A 25,007-nucleotide genomic window follows, 5' to 3' on the forward strand; every position below is an offset into this window, starting at 1 on the left:
TGCTCTCTGCCTGCCTCTCTGCCTACTTGTGATCTCTGTCAAATAAACAAATAAAATCTTTAAAAAAAATACAACACTCTTAAGAGGAAGATATCTAACGCTCTTTCTATGCATAGGGAAAATGAGGCTGAATGCAGTTAAAGTAACTTGCTTACAGGTACTCAACCAACAATTGGTGAAGGCTGACTAGGGGCTCAAATCTTTGTTTTGGATGCCTGACGCTATGTTCTTCCACTTAACAAATAATCAGAGATATTAACAAGTTTTCCTTTATTGCTTTATTTCCTTTATCAGATACATTCTGCTTTAAATGAACTCTACTAAATATCAGCAGATAAACCAAAGTTCTGTATATTGTTTTATTGTATATATGTGCACTTATTCCCCTAGTTAAAATATCTCCTAATGATATAAAATCCAGATCTTTTATTTTATGTTCCAAATTCTTTTGTATTCCATAATTAAGCACAATTGCACACAATCTCATAATGGTGATAAGTATGTCTCCAAGAACATGCTTAATAACCACAGTTTTAAGCAAAGCTAAGACACAAAAATCCATAAACATATCCTACAGAGGGAAGGGGATCTACTGAATGTCAAAGGAGCAACAAAGTATGAGAAGTGAAAATTCTCAAGATACACACTATCTAGTTGGAAAAACAATTAATGATGTGAAAAGTAAAATAGTGGATGGAAATGGAACAAAAATGTGAAAGTAGTCTGTGAATCACCGTGAAATGGGTATTTTAAGAGAGGTGTCTGTCTGTAAAGTCTAATGAAGGACCTAGACAGTCCCTCAGATTTAGGGAACCAAGAAATGAGGAACAATATTCTTGCTTCTGCCCACAAGAAAAAATGTCTAATGCCTAAATAACAACCTAACATAATAAAAGGTTTCCATAAGGCATGGCTGACACATCATATATCATCATCCCAGGGGAGAATTTCCAGAGGTTGATTTCCCAGATTTATAGAACACAACTTCTGAGTGGTCACTGTAACAAACAGGATATTTCCCTCTGTCTTCTGGCTGAACCAGTAACAAGTTACATCAGTAATCCTGAGTTTATTAACAAGTGTCATCATCTCGTGTTAGAAACCTCTCTGGAGGGTTTGGTGCTGTTCTCTCACGTTGGTTATTTGAGATTTATGTCCTGGAAAGCCAAACTGCATTTCTAATCTGTCATCAAAGTGGATTATCAGAACCAGAAATGACAAAACTTAACATAATTTTTCATGCCTAAAACTAACAGCAAAAACTGCACTCTCTTTCACCACATTCAAAGTAAACATGATAGACTAATGAGTGGTTTTTCCTCTCTCACCAAATAATTATAGGTTCCTTTTTTTTTTTTTTAAGACCTTATTTATTTATTTGACAGGCAGAGATCACAAGGAGGCAGAGAGGCAGGCAGAGAGGAGGAAGCAGGTTCCCTGCTGAGTAAAGAGCCCTATGCAGGGCTCAATCCCAGGACCCTGGGATCATGACCCGAGCTGAAAGCAGAGGCTTTAACCCACTGAGCCACCCAGGTGCCCCAGGTTCCTTCTTTCTAAAAACAAATTATTTTTATTTCCCTTAAGAAGACTATGACTAATTGAGCAAAATTATACTTGTCTTTAATTGAATAGATTTCCTTCTTTCCTCTGGATTAGTGGTGTATTATATATTATTAAATAGCTTGGGAAAACCCAAAGAAGGAAATCTTCCTCTTCAGGACTAAAGACGGGTGGTTAGTGGATGCTAGTGAGCTATGCACAAGGGTGGACAAGTTTCATTCCTTTGTTCACATGACCTCTGGCAAACTGAATGAATGGTGTCTTACAGTTTGGTCTCAGTCTATTTATACTGCTATAACAAAATACCATGCACTGGATATCTTACTAGGAAAATAAATTGATGTCTTGCCGTTCTGGAGGCTGGAAGTTTACAATCAAAGTGACAGTAAGGTTGGATGATGTCCTCTTCCAGGTTCCTCACATGGTGGAAGGTGCAAAAGAGTTAGGTGGGGTCATTTCATGAGAGCATGAATTCTAGTCATGCTAGGGAGAATGAGTTCTTTCTCTACTTTGGCACAGAAAGCATTCACAACTTCTCTGAGGGTTCCGTTCTTCGGTGACAGCAAGAGAACTATGGCAGGAGTCTAGGGGAGGGCAGAGCCCTATAGACACCATTGCACCTCAGAGGGGCCTGCCAAAGCACAGTAATCCTGAGCGGGGATGGGACTTTGCTTATAAGCATAAATGAGATACTCCTGCAATAACACCCAGAAATACTTGGGGATGGGCCATCCATTATCAGGTAAAGTCTCAGCTGGCCTAAGTTGACCATTAATGTAGATTGTCCCTGTGGCAGGCAATGGTAAATGCCTGACCCTACCAGCCTTTCCAACCTCCCTTCCGGCTACATTCCAGCCATGTGGGGCTCAGGATAGTGTTCAAGGCCATGTGACCAAAACAGAAAACCTTAGCGATGTTCTTGGGAAAATACTTTCCTCCTGGTACAAATACTACCCTATCTCCTTCATTCTTCACCCGAAGGAATGTGGTCATGATTACTGAAGCAGGAGCTACCATTATTATTATTATCTCTGCAACTGCTGGTTTCTTGTTATGGGAGGAAAATAGCCCCATATGCTTACCTGACTACAGTCGGGTTTGCAGCCATTGCTAACTAATACATGGCTACAGGCTGATAAGGCCTGTGGAATTTATATTACAACAAATGTTGCTAGCAACCCTCCTGACAAAGTGGCCTCAGGCTCAGATACAAGCCAAGTATCTCCTTCCATGCACTTGGCTCAGTCTCTATGTGGCCTCTGTGTGACTTCTTACAATGTTTTGATACCCATTGACCTATCTAAAAAAGATTTGTGCTGGCAAGGATGTGGAAAAAAATGGATCTCCTGTTATACTGCTGGTGGAAATATAAAATGGCATAGCCACTCTGGAAAACTGTTCAACAGTTTTTTATAAACTAAACATGCACTTTCCATATAACATAGCAATTACATACTCTTGGGCATTTATCCCAGAGAAATAAAAACTTACGTTCATACATATATACCTAAAAACTTGTACAGTTGATCCTTGAACAGCATGGGTTTGAACTGCACCAGTCCACTTACATAGGGATTTTTTACAGTACAGTACTAGAAATGTATTTTCTCTTCCTTGTGATTTTTTTTTTAGATTTTTTTTTTTTTTTTTTGAGAGAGAGAGACAGTGAGAGAGATCATGAGTGAGGAGAAGGTCAGAGAGAGAAGCAGACTCCCCGTGGAGCTGGAAGCCCGATGTGGGACTCGATCCCAGGACTCCAGGATCATGACCTGAGCCGAAGGCAGTCGCCCAACCAACTGAGCCACCCAGGCACCCTCTTCCTTGTGATTTTCTTAGTAACATTCTTCCCTCTAGCTTAATTTATTGTAAGAATGCATCATATAATATATAAATATGTGGCAATTGACTATGTTATTAGCAATCAGTAGGCTATCAGTACTTAAGTTTTGGGGGAGTCAAATGTTACATGTGGATTTTCTACTGTGGGTGGGAGGGTCAGCTCCCCTACCCACCATGTTGTTCAAGGGTCAACTGTATGTGAATGTTTATAGCAGCTTTGAAGAGGCAAAAACCTAGAAACAACCCAATGCCTTTCAAAGAGTAATTGTTGAACAGACTCTGGAACATCTCTACAATGAAATACTACTCAGCAATAAAAGGGAATGAATTATTGATACATGCAACAATTTGGATGGACCTCAAGGACATGATGCTTAGTGAAAAAAGTCAACCTCTAAAGGTAATACACTGTGTGATGCCCATTATATAACAGCCTGGGAATGACAAAAGTACAGAGATGGAGAACAGGTTAGTGGTTGCCCAGGAGTGTGGGGATAAGATGCAGAGGGAGGGAAGATGTGAATATAAAGGGGTAGAACAAGAGAGGTTCCTTTGTGGTGATGGAACCATTCTCTGTACCTTAATTGTGGTGGTCTTACACAGACCCATAACTGAGATCAAACTATACAGAACTATAAGCATATACATATGTGCATGCTCAAGACTGCACATAGAAGTTGGTGAAAATGGAATATGGTCTATAGTCCAATTAATAGTTTACTGGTTTTGATATTGTACTGCAGTTATATAAGATGTCACCCTCAGGGGAAGATAAGTAAAGAATACACAGAACTCTCGGTATTAGTTTCACAACTTTCTGTAGGTCTATGATTGTTTCAAAAGAAAAAGCTTTAAAAAAGAAAAGTCAATAGTAGAAGAGACTGGCTATCCAGAGTATCTTTCCTGGATGGAATCTATAATCATTTTCTTTAAAATTTTGCATATTAGTTTTAAGCATGATAGATATTTTGCCTTATTAAAGTGAATGTGACATAACTATAGAAAGAGAGAAAAAAGTTTGGGGTAGAGAGGAAGAAAGCAGGGAATAATACATATCCTTTAAACTTAGAGATGAATAGTAATCAAATAAAATATTTTAACATTTTTAGTTAGAAAACTGAACTTAAGAGTCTTAGTCAAGCATGAATAATAAATAAAAAAATCAGACAAATACAAATACAATGCAGGAGTGAATGTTAATGATAAGTCAATGATACTGATCTGGGAAGCTTTTGATCCAGTTATCTTTTATGGGCCCAAGAATCACTGTCACTCAGCATACAACTAATTATTTTTCCACCTCTCTTAGGAAAAAAGGTAAAATTAACCAATTGTGACCATTAAATAGGTTACACAAAAGCTTTATGTACTTGTCTCAGAAAAACAAATTGCATATATTCACTAGTAAAATAAGAAATGCTTGGAAAGTTCTTACACCAACTTTCTGAGGAGAAAACAGAAACCACCCATTGGGCCAACTCCTGTTGTCTCAAATGAGGAAGTGATTGAATGTACTAGTTATCCTTGAATGCTACCGTGATCCTTATTTCTGTCTAGAGGTGGTAATAAAGGTGTCAACAAATTTTCCCTTTTTGAAATAGTTATCTGGTCATTCACAGAAGGAGCTATAGGAGCTGCTGGGTGGCTCAGTCAGTTGAGCATCCAACTCTTGGTTTTGGTGCCGGTCATGATCTCAGAGTCCAGGGATCAAGACCTGCATCTAGCCTCCAGTCAGGCTCTGTGCTCAGTGTGGAGTTTTCCTGGGATTCTCTTTTTCCCTCTCTCTTTACCCCTCTCACTGCTGTGCATATGTGCGTGCACACCCTCTCTCTTCCTCAAATAAAAACATACATCTTAAAAAAAAAAAAAGTAGTAGCTATAGATTAGGGACAAAACTCTCAAGATCAAGGAAAATGGGGAGTCCAGATTGCTATAACATTTGAAAAACTTACTCTCCCAAAGGGCTGAAACAGGTGTGGGTATCATGTGAATGCTGTGTAGCATTATCTTGGGTAGAACACAGAGGAGCCAGCAGAAAAACGGCTTCCATTGCCAGGTGTTCTGAAGCGAAAGATCCCTTGCTTATTAAAAAGAACTGAAGTTAGCCCTTCAGGGAAGGGGGTCATCCCTGATTTTGTCAAAGCCCCTGTATATATTCATGAGACTTCACGTTTTTTTAGTTTTACCTGTGACTTTTGGTAGTTTGCAAACCTGTATGGACTTGCAAACATGTACGGACTTCCCCCTCTGAAACCAAATTACGTAAATTGAAAAATCACATGTATCTTTCTGAACGCAGTCTGGCAATGTCAGACACACAGTAAAAATGTGACAAATATTGGCTGCAGAATGAATACCTGAGCAAATGAAATTTAAAATAAACTTCTAATTTCCACTCTCATTCAAAAATATCAACTGGGGGAGGGGACACCTGTGTGGTTCAGTCTGTTGGGCATCCAACTCTTGGTTTTGGCTCAGGTCATTGTCTCATGCATGGGTCATGGGATCCAGCCCCAAGCCAGGTTCCCTCAACAGTGCGGAATCTACTTGAAGATTCTCTCTCTCTCTGTCCCTCTGCCCCCCCCTCAAAATACATAAATAAATATTCCTAAAAAAATAAATAAAAATAAAAATATCAACTGGGGATTGCTATATCATCAACTTAAATTTCAATGGTAATTTTCAGAAATTTTAAGAAATAAAATGGTAGAAGAAATGAAATGCTAGAAGAACCAACACAATTATTTGAAATGATCTATTAGGATTCAACCTTTTGGGAAAAGGAGAGCACCATTTGAAGGTTTTGTTTATTGGTATCACAGAGGTGAAAAAACCATGTTTTTTAAAAAAAAAAAGCAAAAGACTGAGATACAACATCAATTTAGGGGTCCAAGATATTCAACTGTTATGAGAGACTAGATCAGAAGAAGGCTGTAATTGTGACCATAATTCACATTGTACAAACTAGTCAATTCCTTTATCTTTAACAGTGGCCGCAGAAAATGTCAAAGCTCATTTTTTTCCTCCCCCCACTCTCATATTTTGCTGTGTTATTCATGTCCTATGGTAACTCCTGGCTGACTTGAAAAGCTCCCTGGGACATCAATTCCCAGGACTCAATTTTCTCTATCAGATTGTTGCAAATAAATCTCATTTTATATCTCAGCTCATAACAGCAGTGAAAATGCTTTATTGTGTCTCTGCTTTCTATTGCTGTGTTTAATGCTACAGCTGAGGGCTTGATTGTCTCTCCATGAGACACAGAAGATGAGAATGTTATTTCCCTTCCCCCACCCTTCAGCTCCCAGTAACAACTGAGCATTAAGGTAGTAAATCACCATCATAATTGTCTAGATACATCCAGTCGACTGGCTTAATGAGACAGGAAGTAGGTTGCTAGGGAAGAGGAATGACATTTTAACAAGACAACTTGCATCAAACTGTAATTTATCCTTCACAACACATTAAATTTTTCTGGAAAGTTATCAGAAGCAAAATCGCCATAGAAGATGCCAACCCCCGCTTAACCCTTTGGAATCACTTTATTAAATCAATATAAGTGTTCAAAACATTCTTTAAATATTTGAAAAGATACGCTAGCAAAATGCTACCTACCTCATTTTTGGTGGTTCTGAAGCATTTGAAATTTAAAATATTCTATTTAAAAGGACAGTAGTTAACACCATTTTACCCCCCAACACACACACACAATCCATGAGGGGTACATTCCAAGACTCCCATTGGTGCCTGAAACTGCGGGTATTACCTGAACCCTACTTGTACTATTTTTCCCTGATACACACTTAGCTATAATAAAGTTTAGTTTCTGAAGTATGCACAAGAGATTAACACTAATAATAAAATAGAACAATCATAAAAGTACGCTGTACTAAAAGTTACGTGAATGTGGTTCCTCTCTCAAAATATCTCACCGTACTGCACTCACCGTTCTTCTTGTGATGATGTGTGATGACAAAATGCCTACATTTTGAGACGAAGGGAGATGAATGACAGAGGCACTGTGACTTGTCCTTAGGCTACTATGGACTTTCTGACCGTCAGTGGTTGTCGGAGGTTAAGGGGGACCGCCTTTTTCATTCTGCAAGACTCAGCCAATTCCACTGGCATTTTTACCTTGCCCTGACAACAAAACTGACTGGACCTGAGCTTTCTGCTTACCATCTCCAAGCCTCATTAAATATCTCAAGCCCACAACAGCCCAGCACCCCAGAGGTTTCGTGGGGCTATGTTCAGATTCAGAAACAAAAGTAAAGGCTTCTCAGGCGATTGTCAGTGGGGTGGTTTCCATGGGCAGATCTGGGGTTGGGGTGATTGTCTTCACCCCGAGGGAAGGCAGAGAGAGAGCCACGTAGTGTTAAAATATGGCCACGGTCATGCTTGTTTCTCTATGCAGAGCAGCTTTGTTTTGCCATTATTTCTGAGCTTGATGTAGATTATGACTACATAGGAAAAGAAAGAGAAATCACAGATGCTTCTCTTAGTTCTCCCTTTTTACTTTTTTGGTTGAAATGCTTGACACATTCTCTGTTTTAACCTGAACCACTTACAGCTGAGGCCTGCAATCTCCTCACCGTTTCCTTCTTTTCCTTCATCCTAACCTATTCTTGTTTCTTCTTTTGTTCTTATTGTCCTTTTCTCCCTCCCTCCTTCTTTCTTTCCTTCCTCTCTCCCTGCTTACCTGCCTTCCCCCTCTAGGTATCTCTTACCTCGTGCCCTCCAAACTACCTGCTGGCCCTTCATTTAGGTGTGATTCAGATTAGGTACTCCAGATGGGCCTGTTTGGTTGGAAATTTGTTGACGTGTCAAGCCCACATCTTTGCTATGCTTTTGAGGACCTTTAAAGGACTGACTGCTCTTTGCCTGCACTAAAACACACATCATCTCCCTGGAGCCTTTGCTTTAAGCAAGAGGCAACCAGTGTGGTGCAGCAGCCCTCTGGAGTGTCCCGAATGGGGGGTATTCTGGGAATGTACACTCAGCCCACCTGCTCCCTAAGCTGGAAATAGGTTTATATACTCATGGTTTTGACTAACAACAACAAAAAATTCAAACAACACAAAAATAGTTAGACTAAATGGTGGATGTATCAGGCTTGTCCTAACTGGTTCACTCTTCACAACTGCTCTGTGTATGCTATTACAATCCCCAAATTACCTTTGTGGAACTGGAGGCACAGAGAGGCTGAGGTACTTGCCCAGTGGTGCACAGCCCACCTGTGTTAAAGACAGAATTTGAAATGGGCAGGCTGACTCCAGGGCACCACGTATAACCACAAACTCTACACTGCTTCTATCTGTATGTGGGTACACAGGACCTAGTTTGGAGGTTTTTAAAAAACACAAATGAGGTAAAAATGTATATACTATTCTGACATTTAAAAATCATGTCTTGCGGTAATGGAGAGTGACTGCTTAATGGGTCTGGGGTCTCCTTTTGGAGAGAAGAAAATTTCTGGAATTAGAGGTGATAGTTGTCTGACACTGTGAATGTAATAAATGCCACTGAATTGTACAGTTTAAAAGGATTAATCATTAATTTTATGTTGTGTGAATTTTACATTAATCAAAAAAAGAATCAGTTCTTAGTACCTTGGGATCTTTCCATGTAACTGTACAATAATATAACCATGCCCCCCATTTATAGACAATCAGGTTATTTCCTAGATTTGTTATTACAAGTTGTGCTTCAAAACAACTTCCTAAGGATACCTGGGTGGCTCAGTGGGTTAAGAATCTGCCTTCAGCTCAGGTCATGATCCCAGGTTCCGGGGATCGAGTCCTGCATTGGGCTCCCTGCTCAGCAGGGAGTTGGCTTCTCCCTCTCCCTAATCTGCCTGCTGCTAGCCCTGCTGTGCCTCTCTCTCTCTCTGACAAATAAAATTTTTAAAAAGCAACACCCCCCCACCAAAAAAAAAACTTCCTGGAGCTTACCTATTTGTACATGTAAATTTCTACAGGACAGATTCTGTGAAGTGAAATTATTGAGGCAGAAGATATGCCTGTTTTAAGTTTTGACAGATTCTATCCAATTTTCCTCCAAAAATACGTGTGTCGGTGTATACACTTCAGTAAGAATCATCACTGGGAGTAGATTCCTATATTGCAAAGTGGTTCTGGGGTTCTCTTCTTCTGGGGGAAGTCAGATGTACTGTATGTTCATTTATATATATGTATGTGTATATATATGTATATATTGCCAATTAAAGTCAATTAATTAACATATAATGTATTAATTCCAGAGATAAAGGTCAGTGATTCATCAGTCTTATATATATAATACCCAGTACTCATTATATCACATCCTCCTTAATATCCATCACACTAAGTTTACCCCATCCCCCAACCCATCACCCCTCCAGCAACCCTCAGTTTGTTTTCTATGATTAAGACCCTCTTATGGTTTGTCTCCCTCTCTGATTTGTCTTGTTTTATTTTTTTCCTTCCTTCTCCTATGATCCTCTGTTTTGTTTCTTAAATTCCACATATGAGTAAGATCATATGATAATTGTCTTTCTACAATTGACTTATTTCACTTAGCATAATACCCTTTAGTTCCATACATGTAAATGGCAAGATTTAGGGGGGTTTTTGGATGGCTGAGTAATATTCCATTGTATATATACACCACATCTTCTTTATCTGTTCATCTGTGGATGAACATCAGGGCTCTTTCCATATGTTTGGCTATTGTGGACATTGCTGCTATAAACAGTGGGGTGCAGGTGCCTCTTTGGATCATGACATTTGTATCTTTGGGGTAAACACCCAGGATTCTGCAGCAACATATTAAAATACAATATATATCCTCTGAAAGCCCAACTGCTTTACTCTGGGGGAACTCAGACATCAAGGTCCCTACCATAAACTCCCAGTTTTAAAGGCACCTCTGCTTTCAGATCCCACGTCTACACATCTTTTATCTGTTCCACAGCTAAGTGACCACCTTCATTGGTTTCAAAAACAAAAACATAACAACACAAAACAAACCAAAAACCCCTTCCCACCACACACTTTGACAGTTGCAGCCTATTCGGAAGCCTTTCTGGGACCTTCCTTCATCTCCGTCCTCTCCCTCAGGCATCATCCTCTATTAGACAAAGCTGTCTAGCCTCTCAAAGCTGGGTCTTGGCCTGGCCAAACTCAGGAGACTCAGTGACTCCCAGAGGGGTTGTAAGGGTAATATTTCCAAGGGTGCATTTCTTCCTACGAGGAATTTTCATATCAGCTGCTAAAAATGTACAATATTCTAAACCTCATTCCAAAATGTGTCAAGTCTTTAACCCTGAAGAAAGAATGTGCTGACTCCCCAGTGCAGGAGAAGTATTTCCCTCCCACTCTGATTTACCTTTCCCACACTGCCCTCCTCCCACACAGTTAGGGAGATATCTCTTTCTTGGGCTCCTCCACTCAAGATCCCTCATTAACTCTCTGTCAGATTGTCCTCAGCAGGTTAATAACACCCACCCTGGCATAAACACAGCTAATCATTCTCAGCAGGTAAAATGCGCAAATTGCTCTCCCTTGCCACGTCGCTGTGAGCTCCCCTGACTATCCAAACGCCTCAAAACATTGCCTTGGCTCACTCGAAGATCACAGTTCACTCTTCTCAGACACCTGCAAGATTGTGGCCTAGTCACCTTCTCCCATTGCTTTCTTGATACTGAGAGCGAAGTTAGTCAAGGGACAGAAAATAGTCTCTTTTCCATCACCCGCTTTAGGAAGTATAGCATCTCAGTTCTTACATTTTTTCAAAAGAAGAATTCTTTTTTATTTTCTTTTTTTTTTAACAGAAAACACCCCAGGAAGTACATCTGTGGCAGAGGCTCACAAAAGTAATGTCTTGCAAGAATCCAATTATTCAACTCTCTGTGCCTCAAAATCTTTAACTCTCAAGGGTTTGGTTTACCCTGCAGGGGCAAGCATCCAAAAAATGAGAGGTTGGAAGGATTGAATGGTTTCCTAAGGGACAGGAGACACCTGTCAAATCTGAATCCCCAGAAGCACAAAGGCTGTCCTCTAATTTTCTGAGAGTTAATTGTTCCAAGGCTCAGAGGGACCCTCCACCTAACCAATTTCTGCAGACACTTCAGTCCCTGGCAAGAATAGCCTTTTCCTTTATTATTTTTTTTTCTGATGAGTTTAACCCATTTAATTCCATCTAATTCTTTAATGAGGCTCTGTTTTCTATATGGACTCTCAGATTTTTAAATATGTTGTCTACTTCTATTCCATAAGCATTGACAAGATTGTCTGGTTTGCTTAAGCTGTGCCACGTAAAGGCATGTAAAAGGCAAAACAAACAGAAACAAAAAAATCCAATCAAACAAAAGTACTTAATTAGGGGATGCGGGGACAGCTCAGTCAGTTAAGCGTCTGCCTTCAACTCAGGTCATGATCCTGGGGTCCTGGGATCGAGCCCCGCATCAGGCTCCTTGCTCAGTGGGGAGTCTGCTTCTCCCTTCTCTTCTCCTGCTTGTGTTCCCCTTCTCATTGTGTCTCTCTGTGTCAAATAAATAAATAAATAAAATCCTTTTTTTAAAATGCACCTAACTGATTTATCAACTGAACAATTAGTTAAGCTGATTACATTACCGAAATAGCTAGTGATTGGTCAATATTATTAGTTGATTCCCTTAAAACCATCAAACCATGTAGATAACCAAATTCCAGAAACTCTTCTAAGTAATTTCTGTATTCTCTTCCTTTAAAAGCAGAATTAAGTCTCCTCTAATTCTTTTTGAGAAGGAGGTATCTCTGCCAACTCTTGATGAGTGTCATATGATTATGAGTTGTGCAAAAATGTGATGCAATAATATATGTCACCCAGAATCAAGAAACTCATCCAAGAAGTTCTGATAACTTAATTCCACACTCAAGAATCTCTAGAAATATAAATATCCTGGATCCTAAGGAATTTTTAGTTTATCTTGTTAGGAATTCTGCAGACTCATCTCTGAATTCCAAATGGATCCAATTTTCATTTTTTTAGAAATTGTAAAGGGTGACAAGTTGATTTCTCAATACGGTCTCAGAGGGCCTCCTTGGTGGCCTACAGCATGATCCCTAAATGAAAAATTATCTATAAACTACCATTCTGGACAGCAGTTGGACTGTAACAACTAGTAACCAGGTTTTCTCTATAAATTCAAAAAGAGTTCATTCCAAGTGTTCCCTGATGCGACAGAACTGTAAGTTATATGCTTTTTCATCAGTGTCTTTCCAGCTCCAATCTCTCGCTGCCCCAACCCTCAGCTCTCATGCTACAGCTTTCTATGAAGGGCAGGTGCTCCAGGGTCAAGGGCTGAAATAGAATGGCCTTGACTCCTGGTATCTTTCCATTCTTACTATTGCTTGACCCCCAAATCAAAACATGCCCCAGTATGTGTATGCACACACATGCCCCAACCTCCTTTTGTCATTCCCTTCTGTTAATTTCTCCCTTTCTGATGGATTTTCAAATACAAACAATTATTAGAAGCTTTGATTAAGACATAGAAATCTGTTGGAGATGATAATATATGAACCTTTAGACATACTGTGAAGAACAAAAACATCTGGACCTCAGTTTCCCCTCCTATAAAATGATGGTAACTGCACCACTGTATCTGCCAGTGGTTTGAGAAAGACAAACAGGATCTTGTTTCCAAAGTCTCTTCAAGTTTCAATGTACGATGGTGCCGACACAGAAGAAAGTATCGTTTTCCTTCGGGCAGAATAATTAAAATGAAATCTCCTGAGTCCCATCTCTATGCATGTCTCTCAAAATTGATCATGCAGTGATTTTTAAGAACAGAGCAGCTCTGTGTCATTTATTTATAATCGCTTCTCATTGTTACAGTGGGGCATTCATACATATCACCTTCGGGCTCTGGGGAACTGTTCACATTCATTAGGGAAAGGAAACAGTCTTTCTTTCAAATAAGCAATTTGATTGCTTCAGCAATAGGTCTGTAATTACTGGAGCAATGGGATATGTTATTGTTAATAAGATGAAGAAACAAGCCTTTCTCCAAATCAGAGGGGGTTCGGCCTCTTCTTTCAGACACTGTAATTAAAAGGGGTGGCAGTGGTTCCCAGGGCCCCATGACAGGGCTGGCACCAGACTGGAGACACCAGGTCAGAGACACTTCCTCCCACTCTTGTCCTCTGTGGAATCAGTTGGCCCAAACCTTAGAATACTGAGGTGGTCATGGGGTACCTGTGTGGCTCAGTTGGTTAAGCAACACTCTTGATTTTAGCTCATATCATGATCTTGGGGTTGTAGGATCAGGCCCCATGTCAGGCTCTGTGTTGAGTGTGGAGCCTGCTTGGAATTCTCTCTCCCTCTGCCTCTCCCCACCTCTAAAAAAAAAAAAAAAAGAATTTAAAAAATAAAGAAAAGTTAAAAAAGAAGACTGAGTTGGTCAGGCAGAGAGGACTTCATGTCATCCACTCACACCTATGGCAGGAGGTCAGGGTTGTGACTTCTATCTATACTTGAAAGAGTGTAACAGCATCGACTGTGGGAGCCTGACAAGATTCTAGAATTCTACTTTTTGTATCTGGAGGCCACATCGGATTCTAACTACAGTAGACAAATTCAGGAAGATTTACTACTTGAAATTCAACAGAAACAAACTCATGTCCTACTAGCAGAAGGTAATCTAGTTTTCTGGCCCTCATTTTATCAAGCCTTTCAATCATTTATTCATTCATTCAATCAGTTAAGCCTGCACTCATCATTCAGTTCCTGTTCTACCCCAGGTGAAGCACTTGACTTTGGACCAAGTAGTCCCTGCCCTTAAGGAACTCACTTGCAGAACTCCTGAACCTCTCCTTTTTGTTATGGTATTTTAGTTGGCTTTTTTCTTTCCTTCATTCTTGCCTTTCACATTCATATTTAAAGTCATTTGCCATTTTTCTCCATATTTTTTCTTTTTGCCCGGCCTTATAAATTTATCAGCTATAAATGAGAAGAGGCATTATATTGGAATAAAAAACCTCGTTTTGCCCATTTGCTAATCATTGATAATCCCAGAAATGAGGTCTGATAAAATGCAGTCTGGGAACACTATACATAGAACCAAGTCTGGGAAAGCAGTTCTGTTTGGTTATCCTACTTGCCAGAGATAATTTCAGCCAAGGACGGTGCAAAAACTTAGGAGGACATTTTAGCCATGATATCTGACGACAACTTTTCATTTTAGCAAAATTCCACTGGAGTTTGAGGATTTGAAATTGTTTTTCAAAGAGCAGATTCTTCTGTTGGTAGCTCAGGGAAACTCTTTTCTGTTAGAAAAGTCAACTTTAGGTCTCATTGAACATGGGGTAGATCTTTGGATTGCTCTGTTCTTCTCAAGCTAAGCCAGACCCACACAGAAGCAACCATGTCTAAGGGGCCTGCAGTTGGCGTTGATCTTGGCACCACTTACTCCTGTGTGGGTGTCTTCCAGCACAGAAAAGTGGAAATAATTGCCAATGATCAAAGAAATGGAACCATCCAAGTTATGTCGCCTTCATAGACACTGAACGATTGATCAGTGATGCTGCAAAGAATCAAGTTGCGATGAACCCCACCAACACAGTTTTTGATACCATGTGCCTGATTGGATGGAGATTTGATGATGCTGTTGTCCAATCTGATATGAAGCATTGGCCTTTCATGGTGGTGAATGATGCTGGCAGGCCCAAGGTCCAAATAGAATACAAGGGAGAGACAAAAAGTTTCTATCTAGAGGAGGTGTCTTCTATGGTTTTGACGAAAATGAAAGAAATCACAGAGGCTTATCTTGGGAAGACAGTTACCAGTGCAGTTGTCACAGTACCTGTGTACTTCAATGATTCTCAGCATCAGACTACCAAAGATGCTATTGCTGGTCTCAATGTACTCTGAATCATCAATGAGCCAACTGCTGCTGCTATTGCTTATGGGTTAGACAAAAATGTTGGAGCTGAAAGGAATGTGCTGATCTTTGACTTACGAGGTGGCACTTTTGATATGTCAATCCTTACTACTGAAGATGGGATCTTTGAGCTTAAGTCCACAGCTGGAGACACTCACTTCAGTGGAGAAGACTTTGACAACCGAATGGTCAACCATTTTATTGCAGAGTTCAAGTGCAAACATAAGAAAGACATCAGTGAAAACAAGAAGGCAGTTTGTCGTCACCATACTTCTTGTGAATATGCTAAGTGTACACTTTCTTCCAGCACCCAGGCCAGTACTGAGACTGATTCTCTGTATGAAGGAATTGACTTCTATACCACTATCACTTGTATCCGGTCTGAAGAATTAAATGCTGACCTGTTCCATGGCACCCTGGACCCTGTAGAGAAAGCCCTTTGGGATGCCAAGTTAGACAGATCTCAGATTCATGATATTGTCCTGGTGGGTGGTTCTACCCGTATCCCCAAGATTCAGAAACTTCCCCCAAGATTTCTTCAATGGAAAAGAAATGAATAAGAACATCACCCCTGATGAGGCTATTGCTTATGGTGTAGCTGTCCAGGCAGCCATCCTTTCTGGAGACCAACCTGAAAATGTTCAAGATTTGCTGCTGTTGGTTGTCACTCCACTTTCTCTTGGCATTGAAACTGCTGGAGGAGTCATGACTGTTCTCATCAAGCGTAATACTACCATTCCCACCAAACAGACACAGACCTTCACTACCTACTCCAACAACCAGCTTAGTGTGCCTATTCAGGTGTATGAAGGTGAGTGTGCCATGAACAAGGACAACAACCTACTTGAAAATTTTGAACTCACAGGCATACCTCCTGCCCCTTGTGGTGTCCCTCAGATTGAGGTCACTTTTGGTATTGATGCTAATGGTATCCTCAATGTCTCTGCCATGGATAAGGGCACTGGAAAAGAGAACAAGATTACCATCACTAATGACAAGGACCATTTGAACAAGAAAGATATTGAGTGCATGGTCCAGGAAGCTAAGAAGTACAAAGCTGAAGATGAGCAACAGCGGGACAAGGTGTCTTCCAAGAATTCACTTGAGTCTTATGCATTCAACATGAAAGCAACTGTTGAAGATGAAAAACTTCAGGGCAAGATAAATGATGAAGACAAACAGAAGATTCTTGACAAGTGCAATGAAATCATCAATTGGCTTGATAAGAACCAGACTGCAGAGAAGGAACAATTTGAACACCAGCAGAAAGAGCTGGAGAAAGTCTGCAACCCATCATCACCAAGCTGTACCAGAGTCCAGGGGGCATGCCAGGAAGAATGCCTGGAGACTTCCCTGGTGGTGGAGCTCCTCCCTCTGGTGGTGCCTCCTCTGGGCCCACCATTGAAGAGGATGATTAAAGCAACCTAAGAATAAACAGGTCTAGCATTGTTCCACACACAATATTCAAAGTACCCAAATTTGTAGCAAATTCCATGGCAGTTGTAACAGTGAGCTGCTATAGCAAAAAAAAAAAAAAAAAAAAAAAAAAAAACCCTGGGCATTCTTTTTACTTGAATATGGAATATGTGCCACCGGGAAAGGAAATAAACATAGCAAATTATAAGCAATGTATTGTTAAGCAAAAAATGCAATGTCTTAAATCAAACTGTACTTAAAATTGGCACCATTAAAAAAAAAGTCAATTTTAGAACAGAAAGAGAGTTTCCATGCTCTGTAGGACTGACACAACTGCCCTTTGTGCTCAAAGCTGATTCTGTTGATGCCATTCTAGAAGAGGATGCTCTTCAATTATTTCGACTTCATTGACAACAGATTCATACTTATGCACATAGTCTTTCCTGACCCTCATAACCAATGGTAGTCTCTGGGAAGATGGCAGTCAAGGTTTAAAGGGTAGCAGAACAGGCCATCCCAAACATGCCACTTTGGTATATTTGATTATTTTGAATTTCAGGCATTTGAAAAGCAGCAGATGCAGGGAGACTTTCTCTGCACTCCCCTTTCCTGCCAAAGAACAGATCCTCTAAAAGGAACCCATTTGTCATAAATCCCCACCATGGGACTTTCATCACCTAGGGAGAATTGACTCTAGTCGCAGGAGAGGAAACCAGAAGTTCACACCACATCCAGACAAACTTTGTCACAAACTATCGTGTCTTCCATCGTATCTTCTAAGGGCCCATTTATTTTTCACAAAAATCATTTACTCCTCCCTAAAAGGCCTATATTTCTCTCTCTTTTCCCTATTAAGATGGGATTTTAATCCTGAATTCCAAGTCACTTGGGGGAGCTACTCATTTTTCTCTGGGTATCTCCCATATATGAGGCAAATATATGAATAAAGTTCTGTTTCTCTTTTGTTAATCTCTTCTATTATAGGAGATTCAACCAAGAACTTGGAAGGATAGAAGGAAATTTTTTTTCCTCTCCTACAGTTTCAAGTTATGTTAGTTACTGGGGCACCTGGGTGGCTCAGATGGTCGAGCATCTGCCTTGAGCTCAGATCACAATTTCCAGGCCCTGGGACCAAGCCCTGGGATCGAGCTCATGTCAGGCTCCTACCTCAGTAGAGAGTCTGCTTCTCCCTTTCTCTCTGCCACTTCCCCTGTTTGCACTCTGTCTCTCTTTCTCTAAGTGAATAAGTAAAAACTTCTAAAAAATAGAAAAATAAAAAAAGTTATGTTAGTTATGTTAGCTAGAATTCTGGGGTCAAGTAATAGAAACTAAATGGATTCACCTTAAGCAAAAAGATGGAACTTGGCATAAGGATACAGAAGTGTGGTAAGAAATAAGTGCAAGAGTACAGTCAGGCCTTGGGAAGGGTTGTAATTAAGAAATGCAAAGCATCCATACTCCCAAGATATACTCTCAAACCATCTCTACTCTGCTTTTTCTTACACATCTGCTTCATTCTCTAACATCAGAGTCCATATTTCCCTTCTTTCCTTTCCATAAGGCCAAATATGGCTGTAAAACAGCTAATGATTTTATCTGTAACTGTTCCAGTCATTAGAAGAGACCAACTCTGTCTTTCGATTCTTACTCCTGGAAGAGAGAATCTGATTGGCCCTTCTTGAATCAAGTGTCTACCACTTGTTCAGTCATCTGAGGTCATCAGGTTGAGCCACACAAAAGCTACAGTCTCTAGGAGACCACCTATGTGGATCAGGGGCACTTCTCAGGGAAGGTGGAATGGGTTGAGAGCTGGAATGTTGAGTTTTGTTAAAGATATTCCCAAAAGTGTCTCCAGGGTGGCCACTAAATTCTGGAAACAGAGAAAAATACATAATAAATGGTTTATTAATATTACATGATAAAATAGTATTATTTGTGTTTCCAGACATGGTGGCCACCTTGAACTACAAAGGAAGGAGTCTATAGTCCTGGAATAGAAAGAAGCTACAGGGCATGAATTCATGGTGTTGTCATGAACCTGGACATCCATTTATCTGAACTAACCAATCATGAATGCCCATGTGGCTCATGTAAATAGATTCATACATAATGAAGAGATAATTACCTCAGCTTTCTAGTTGCAACCAAATATCTTCCAGTTACAGAGAATACTTAACAGGCTAATTAGTAGCGTTCATTATTCTTCCCCTTAGTCCCCCAAGAATGATTCATGCTAATTCCTCAGTAATCCAAATCCTAATGCTTCACATTCCAGCTATCTATCCCTAGCTCTTGTGTTTATGTATCATCCCTTTTGTTAGACTTTCAGCAGCTGTAGGATCATTCTCATGTTTAAAAAAAAAAAAAAAAAGTTGCCTCTGGAGAATGGCAACTTCAGTATAGCTGGACTTCTTAGTGTTAGCTATAGGCTCCCAAGTGTTGTGGTAAGAGCAATAGGAGCTGAATCACCTTTTTTGATTTACCTTCACCTTCATGTTTGCTGTATTCTATTTGTTAGAAGCAACAAACTAAAGCTGGAGGAGGAGAATTCAACTTTTCCTTCTGATAAGAAAAGGGTCAAAAAATTTATGAATATATTTTTAAATCACTAGAAGAAGTTTCTTTTCTTTGCACAAGAAGAAATACAAAGATAGATATCCTAAGGCTATTATAGTGACACTGTTATCAAGACTCCAGGCTCTTTCAAACTTTCCTCTCAGCATCTTTTAAGGGTTTGGCTTATATTTTGTTCATATAATGACTGCTGCATCTCCCCACATCACATCTGTATTCTAGACAGGATGAAAGCAGAATGTTATTTGTCCTCCACACACACCGCTCCTTTTCTGCCTAAGCAGGAAAGTAACAGCTTTCTCATAAACAAGCCAGCCATCTTCCTCTTAGATTTCATTGCCCAGACTTGTGTCACATGGGCCTGTCAGGAACTCCATTCAGCTGGAAAAGAGACCTGAGCTGTCTGGTGTTGGAGTAGCCAATTAAAGCAATAAGGAGCCAAAATAAAAATAAGAGTGAAGTCTTTAATCACTTAGTGCAGGGCACCTGGGTGGCTCAGGTGAGCATCTGCCTTCAGCTCAGGTCATGATCCCAGGGTCCTAGGATCAAGTTCCGTGTCAGGCTCCTTGCTCTGCAGAGAGACTGCTTCTCCCTCTGCCCCCTTTCCTACTTGTTCTCTCAATCTCTCTCTCTCAAATAAATAAACAAAATCTTTTAAAAAATGAAATAAATAAAATCTTTATTTTATTTTATTTTTTTCAGTGTTCCAGAATTCATTGTTTATGCACCACACCCAGTGCTCCATGCAATACATGCCCTCCTTAATACCCACCACCAAGCTCACCCAATGCCCCATTATCCTCCCCTCCAAAACTCAGTTTGTTTCTCAGAGTCCACGGTCTCTCATGATTTGTCTCCCCCTCCAATTTCCCCCAATTCATTTCTCCACCCCATCTCTCCATTTCCTCCATATTATTCCTTATGCTCCACAAGTAAGCGAAACCATATGATAATTGGCTTTCTCTGCTTGACTTACTTCACTCAGCATAATCTCCTCCAGTCCCATCCATGTTGATACAGAAGTTGGGTATTCATCCTTTCTGATGGAGGCATAATACTCCATTGTATATATGGACCATATCTTCTTTATCCATTCGTCTGTTGAAGGGCATCTTGGTTCCTTCCACAGTTTGGCGACTGTGGCCATTGCTGCTATGAACATTGAGATACAGATGACCCTTCTTTTCACTACATCTGTATTTTTGAAGTAAATACCCAGTGGTGCAGTTGCAGGGTCATAGGGTAGCTCTATTTTCAATTTCTTAAGGAATCTTCACACTGTTTTCCAAAGTGGCTGCACCAACTTGTATACCCACCAACAGTGTAAGAGGCTTCCCCTTTCTCCACATCCTCTCCAACACTTGTTTCCTGTCTTGTTAATTTTGGCCATTCTAACCGGTGTAAGGTGGTATCTCAATGTGGTTTTGATTTGAATCTCCCTGATGGCTAATGATGATGAACATTTTTTCACGTGTCTGTTAGCCATTTGTATGTCTTCTTTGGAGAAGTGTCTGTTCTTTTCTTCTGCCCATTTTTTTTTTTTTTACGTGATTATCTGTTTTGTTTGTGCTGAGTTTGAGGAGTTCTTCATAGCCCTTTGTCTGTATTGTCATTTGCAAATATCTTCTCCTGTTCTGTGGGTTGCCTCTTTGTTTTGTTGACTGTTCCCTTTGCTCTACAGAAGCTTTTGATCTTGAGGAAGTCCCAAAAATTCATTTTCACTTTTGTGTCCTTTGCCTTTGGGGACATGTCTTGAAAGAAGGTGCTGTGGCTGATGTTGAAGAGGTTACTGCCTATGTTCTCCTCTAGGAGTTTGACAGATTCCTGCCTCATGTTAAAAGATCACTTAATGAAATAGTATAATCAAGAAGCTATACTGAGAAAGCACCTACTCCCCCCTGTTTCATTTCCCCCCATGAAATGATGTGCCCCTACCACTGGAGGATAGGATGGATCAACACAGATCCAGTAGGGTTGTTTTACTTTTGAACGAGTACTGGGTAAAAAGGATCCTGTCTTTTTCTGGCCCCAGGTAGAGGAAGGAGCACGAAGGAGAAGGGTTAAGAGTGGAAAAGTACTGAGTCAGAGCAGAGAAAGTATCTTCAAGGTGCCCCAATAAGACCTCCAAATAGAGGAACCTGAGCTAGGAATGCAGCTACACATGGGTACATGGCTGGCCAAGTTCTTGACTTGATGCTTAACTGACTGAGCCACTGGGTCCTTGACTATAGCTCCCCTTAGAGGCTGCAGTGCACTGGCTGCATGCCCAGTCTGGTGACGGGAGGGCCGTTTTCCCCTGGGAAGAATGTCAGGTAAAGCCTTTGTAACTTCCCATGGCCAGACCTGGAAAATCACACATAGGTTTTTAACTAGGATCTGTACTATCTCTGGTTCCACCTAGCTGCAAGAGAAGCTGGAAAGTTGAAAATTGTTCTTTCTAGCCTCTACAATAAGGAAAGACAAGGGCAAGGCTGGCTGGAAATGCACGTTGAATAAACAGATCAACATTATCTGTCCAGGAGCACAAATGGCCAGAAGAAAGCTCAATTTCATTACAGATATTTGGATGTTTGAGGATTCAACTGTGTATTTTTAAACACAGTTTAATGTATGTATGTGATAGATATCGAGTCATAGAGGAAAATTATGAGTTTGAGGAGAATAAAGTCAGGGGGAAAAAACTGGGAAAGGAGAAAAATGAGAAAAAGGAGCAGGGACAAAAAAAGATAGAGCCTCTGAAACCCACAGGGACAGGAAGTTAGGTCAGAGACCTGGGAGTTCAGCTTCCCAAGCCAACAGCAAGTTGGTGTTACCATCATTTGATGTGTACCTTATGATGGGCCCTTTTATGTCTTGTTCTTTCAGCCTTGTCTCACAGCATTACAAAATTGGTTTGGCCTGTTTTGGCAGTAGCAGGATAACTCCCTTGTCAGCAAAAAGATTTATAATCCAAAATGAATCTTGCAGTTTTCCAGACCCCTCATCAGGCAGAAGTTCCAAAAATGAACACACCCTAGCTCCATATGTTTAATTACCATCTCCTCCGCAAGACTTTCAGCAGCTGTAGTATCATGCTTGTGTAAAAACAAACAAACAAAAAAAACCAAACACACACAAAAAAACAAACACAAAACAAACACAAAGCATAACGCCCTTCTAAATTCATTTCTTTAACACTTAATTTTTTTCTGCCAAAGTCAGAGATGAATTAGCAATGATTTGGCAGCCAATTAAAATTCATAGTAAGCTGTGTTGTGACCCTTGGGTCAGAAACAAATTTCCTACAAACCTTAGGAGAGTATCTCTCCTGGGTTTCTTTGGGGGAGAAAAATTCATACCCCTCTCTCCAGTTCTCATCCCTCGTGCAGGGTGATGACCAGCTGTGTTCCTGAGACATTGTTTGTAAAACCTAGAGGCAACTCAATTCCCTATTCAGTTATTTATCTGAGATGTGGAGAGAAGATCTGTGGCCACAGCTGCCAGCAAGCAATTCTCAGCCACAATTCTGTATAAGTTGTGGATCAAGAAGGGAAACAAAGAGAGGGTGAGAGCAAAGGTTGTCTATTTTCCATAGCTCTGAGATTTGATCATTCTACTGAGCTGAGATGAGAAAGGAGTAGAAGGACAGCATGACCAGGTGTTTCACAGGTGTAAAAAACCTGTGAAAGCTGAAGTGAGGCTTCTTTTCCACGAATCAGTGACAGAACTGTGTGGTGTAGGATCTGCGAGTGAAACTCATTGGATGGAAAAGCCTATTTCACAATGTTTAGAATTTCCCATTCCAGAAGGATTAGAAAACTCCCAAATTCCAAGTAGTTGACAAGTATTTTTTTGTTGATGGTCATCCCACTGAGAAAAAAGCAGTCTTTGACCTTAAGTCATTAAAGGGATTTGATACACGCAACATGTCATTTCATGTCTCTATATTTATATAAGGAGCAAATGCTTCCCAACATGGAACATCTGTGAAGATAATATTAATTTCTGATACTGTGCAAGGACAGGGGAAAAAAAAGACTTATATAAAAAGAAATGCAAATATAGCTAGCTAGTTAGCCAAGAGGGCAAAGGTAGGGAGACTAACATTAACCCAATCCTCACAGTTGCTAAAAATGTGACAAGGGGAATATGAATTTTAACTAGTTGTCAAGCAGTTGGTTATTCATGTGTGACACAAAATACAAGGGAAACTTTAATTTTCTCCTTGTCAGTTTTAAACAGAGAGGCCGTCAATTCAGCACGTGCAACTACTAAACATTATTACAGCAGGGCTCCATACTACCAACATCCAGTCTCAATTCGGCATCAGGCACACCTCTGCGCCATTATCCTTCCATCAGATTTCAACCAGCCCTGTCCCTGTTATGGGCTATTTGTTTTGGGGTAGCGCCATGCTCCCTGGGCTTTGCCATTGTCCCCCATTCTCAGTAAAGAAAATGTGACCCGACATCCACTCTTTTAACAATCAGCCATTATGAACTCATCTTCTTGGGCCACTGTCTGGTACCATCAATGGGATTTTTTGGTCACATACATTTTTCCAGTCACTGGTCTGTTGTTAATTTAGTTCAAGTCAATTTAACACAAAACATTAAGCATTAGGTTAATACTAGGGCTGGGCTCTGAGTTACATATCAAGTTTTCCAATATGATTTCTTTTTTTTTTTTTTTTTTTTAAAGATTTTATTTATTTATTTGACAGAGAGAGATCACAAGTAGGCAGAGAGGCAGGCAGAGAGAGAGGAGGAAGCAGGCTCCCCACTGAGCAGAGAGCCCGATGCGGGACCCGATCCCAGGACCCTGAGATCATGACCTGAGCCGAAGGCAGCGGCTTAACCCACTGAGCCACCCAGGCGCCCTCCAATATGATTTCAAAGATGCTGTCAAACCACTCACAGTCTGGTCACAGTCAGATACAGCCCCAGAAAACCTGCAGTTGTTTAGGAAATAGGATATCTACTAATTCATTAAACATTTATTGAGTGCCACCCACTCTCCTACTCTCAAGGAACTTACATTCTAGTAGGGGGAAGTGGGTAATAACATGTGACCAAAAGTTAGTAAGATTAACCACTTGAAGTCCTTACCACGGATAAGAAATACGCTAATGGAATAAAGGGGTGATGTGCGGAAGAGGGATGGAACTACTTAAGACAGTGTGGTCAGGAAGGAGCTCTCTTAGAAGATATTTGAACAGAGACCTGAATAATGAGGAACCAGGTAAGCAGAGGTAAGATGAGGAGTTTCAGGTCAAGTCTGAGGCCAGAATGGAGCAGGACTCGAAGCAGGAGCCAGATCCTTGATAGGAGATCCTTATAAGGAGACTGGATTTTAGTCTAGTTGCAACAGGAAGCCACTGAGGTTTTTCAGCCAGGTGATGATAAAATACTTTGGCTGCTGTGTGGGAAATAGACTCTACAGAGCAAGAGGGGAAAGCAAGGACTCCAGTTAGGAGGTTTTTCAGCAGTCCAGGCAAGCTATGGTATCATCCTTCACAAATGGGCAATCTGTCCTATCAGGCTCATTCATATGAAATTTTGGTTGAGCCTTACATGAATCAAATGTTCAGTGTCAATAGTACATTGTACGGTCATATCCTTATACTTTAGGGATCCCTAACCCATAGTTGAGAACTTCTGAAGAATGTACTCTGACCTACCTATACTCTGAATGTATCCCGTTGAAAATAACAAACATCCAAGAACTATCTGTCCCG

General features: G+C 40.5%; 1 pseudogene; it reads left to right on the forward strand.

The window, feature by feature from the left end:
- The first annotated feature begins 14,785 nt into the window (after nt 1-14,785).
- LOC131832223 (heat shock cognate 71 kDa protein-like) lies at nt 14,786-16,744 on the forward strand (annotated as a pseudogene).
- Nucleotides 16,745-25,007: the final 8,263 nt, after the last annotated feature.

The sequence above is a fragment of the Mustela lutreola genome, chromosome 1 (assembly GCF_030435805.1).
Source record: "Mustela lutreola isolate mMusLut2 chromosome 1, mMusLut2.pri, whole genome shotgun sequence".
Lineage (NCBI taxonomy): Eukaryota > Metazoa > Chordata > Mammalia > Carnivora > Mustelidae > Mustela > Mustela lutreola.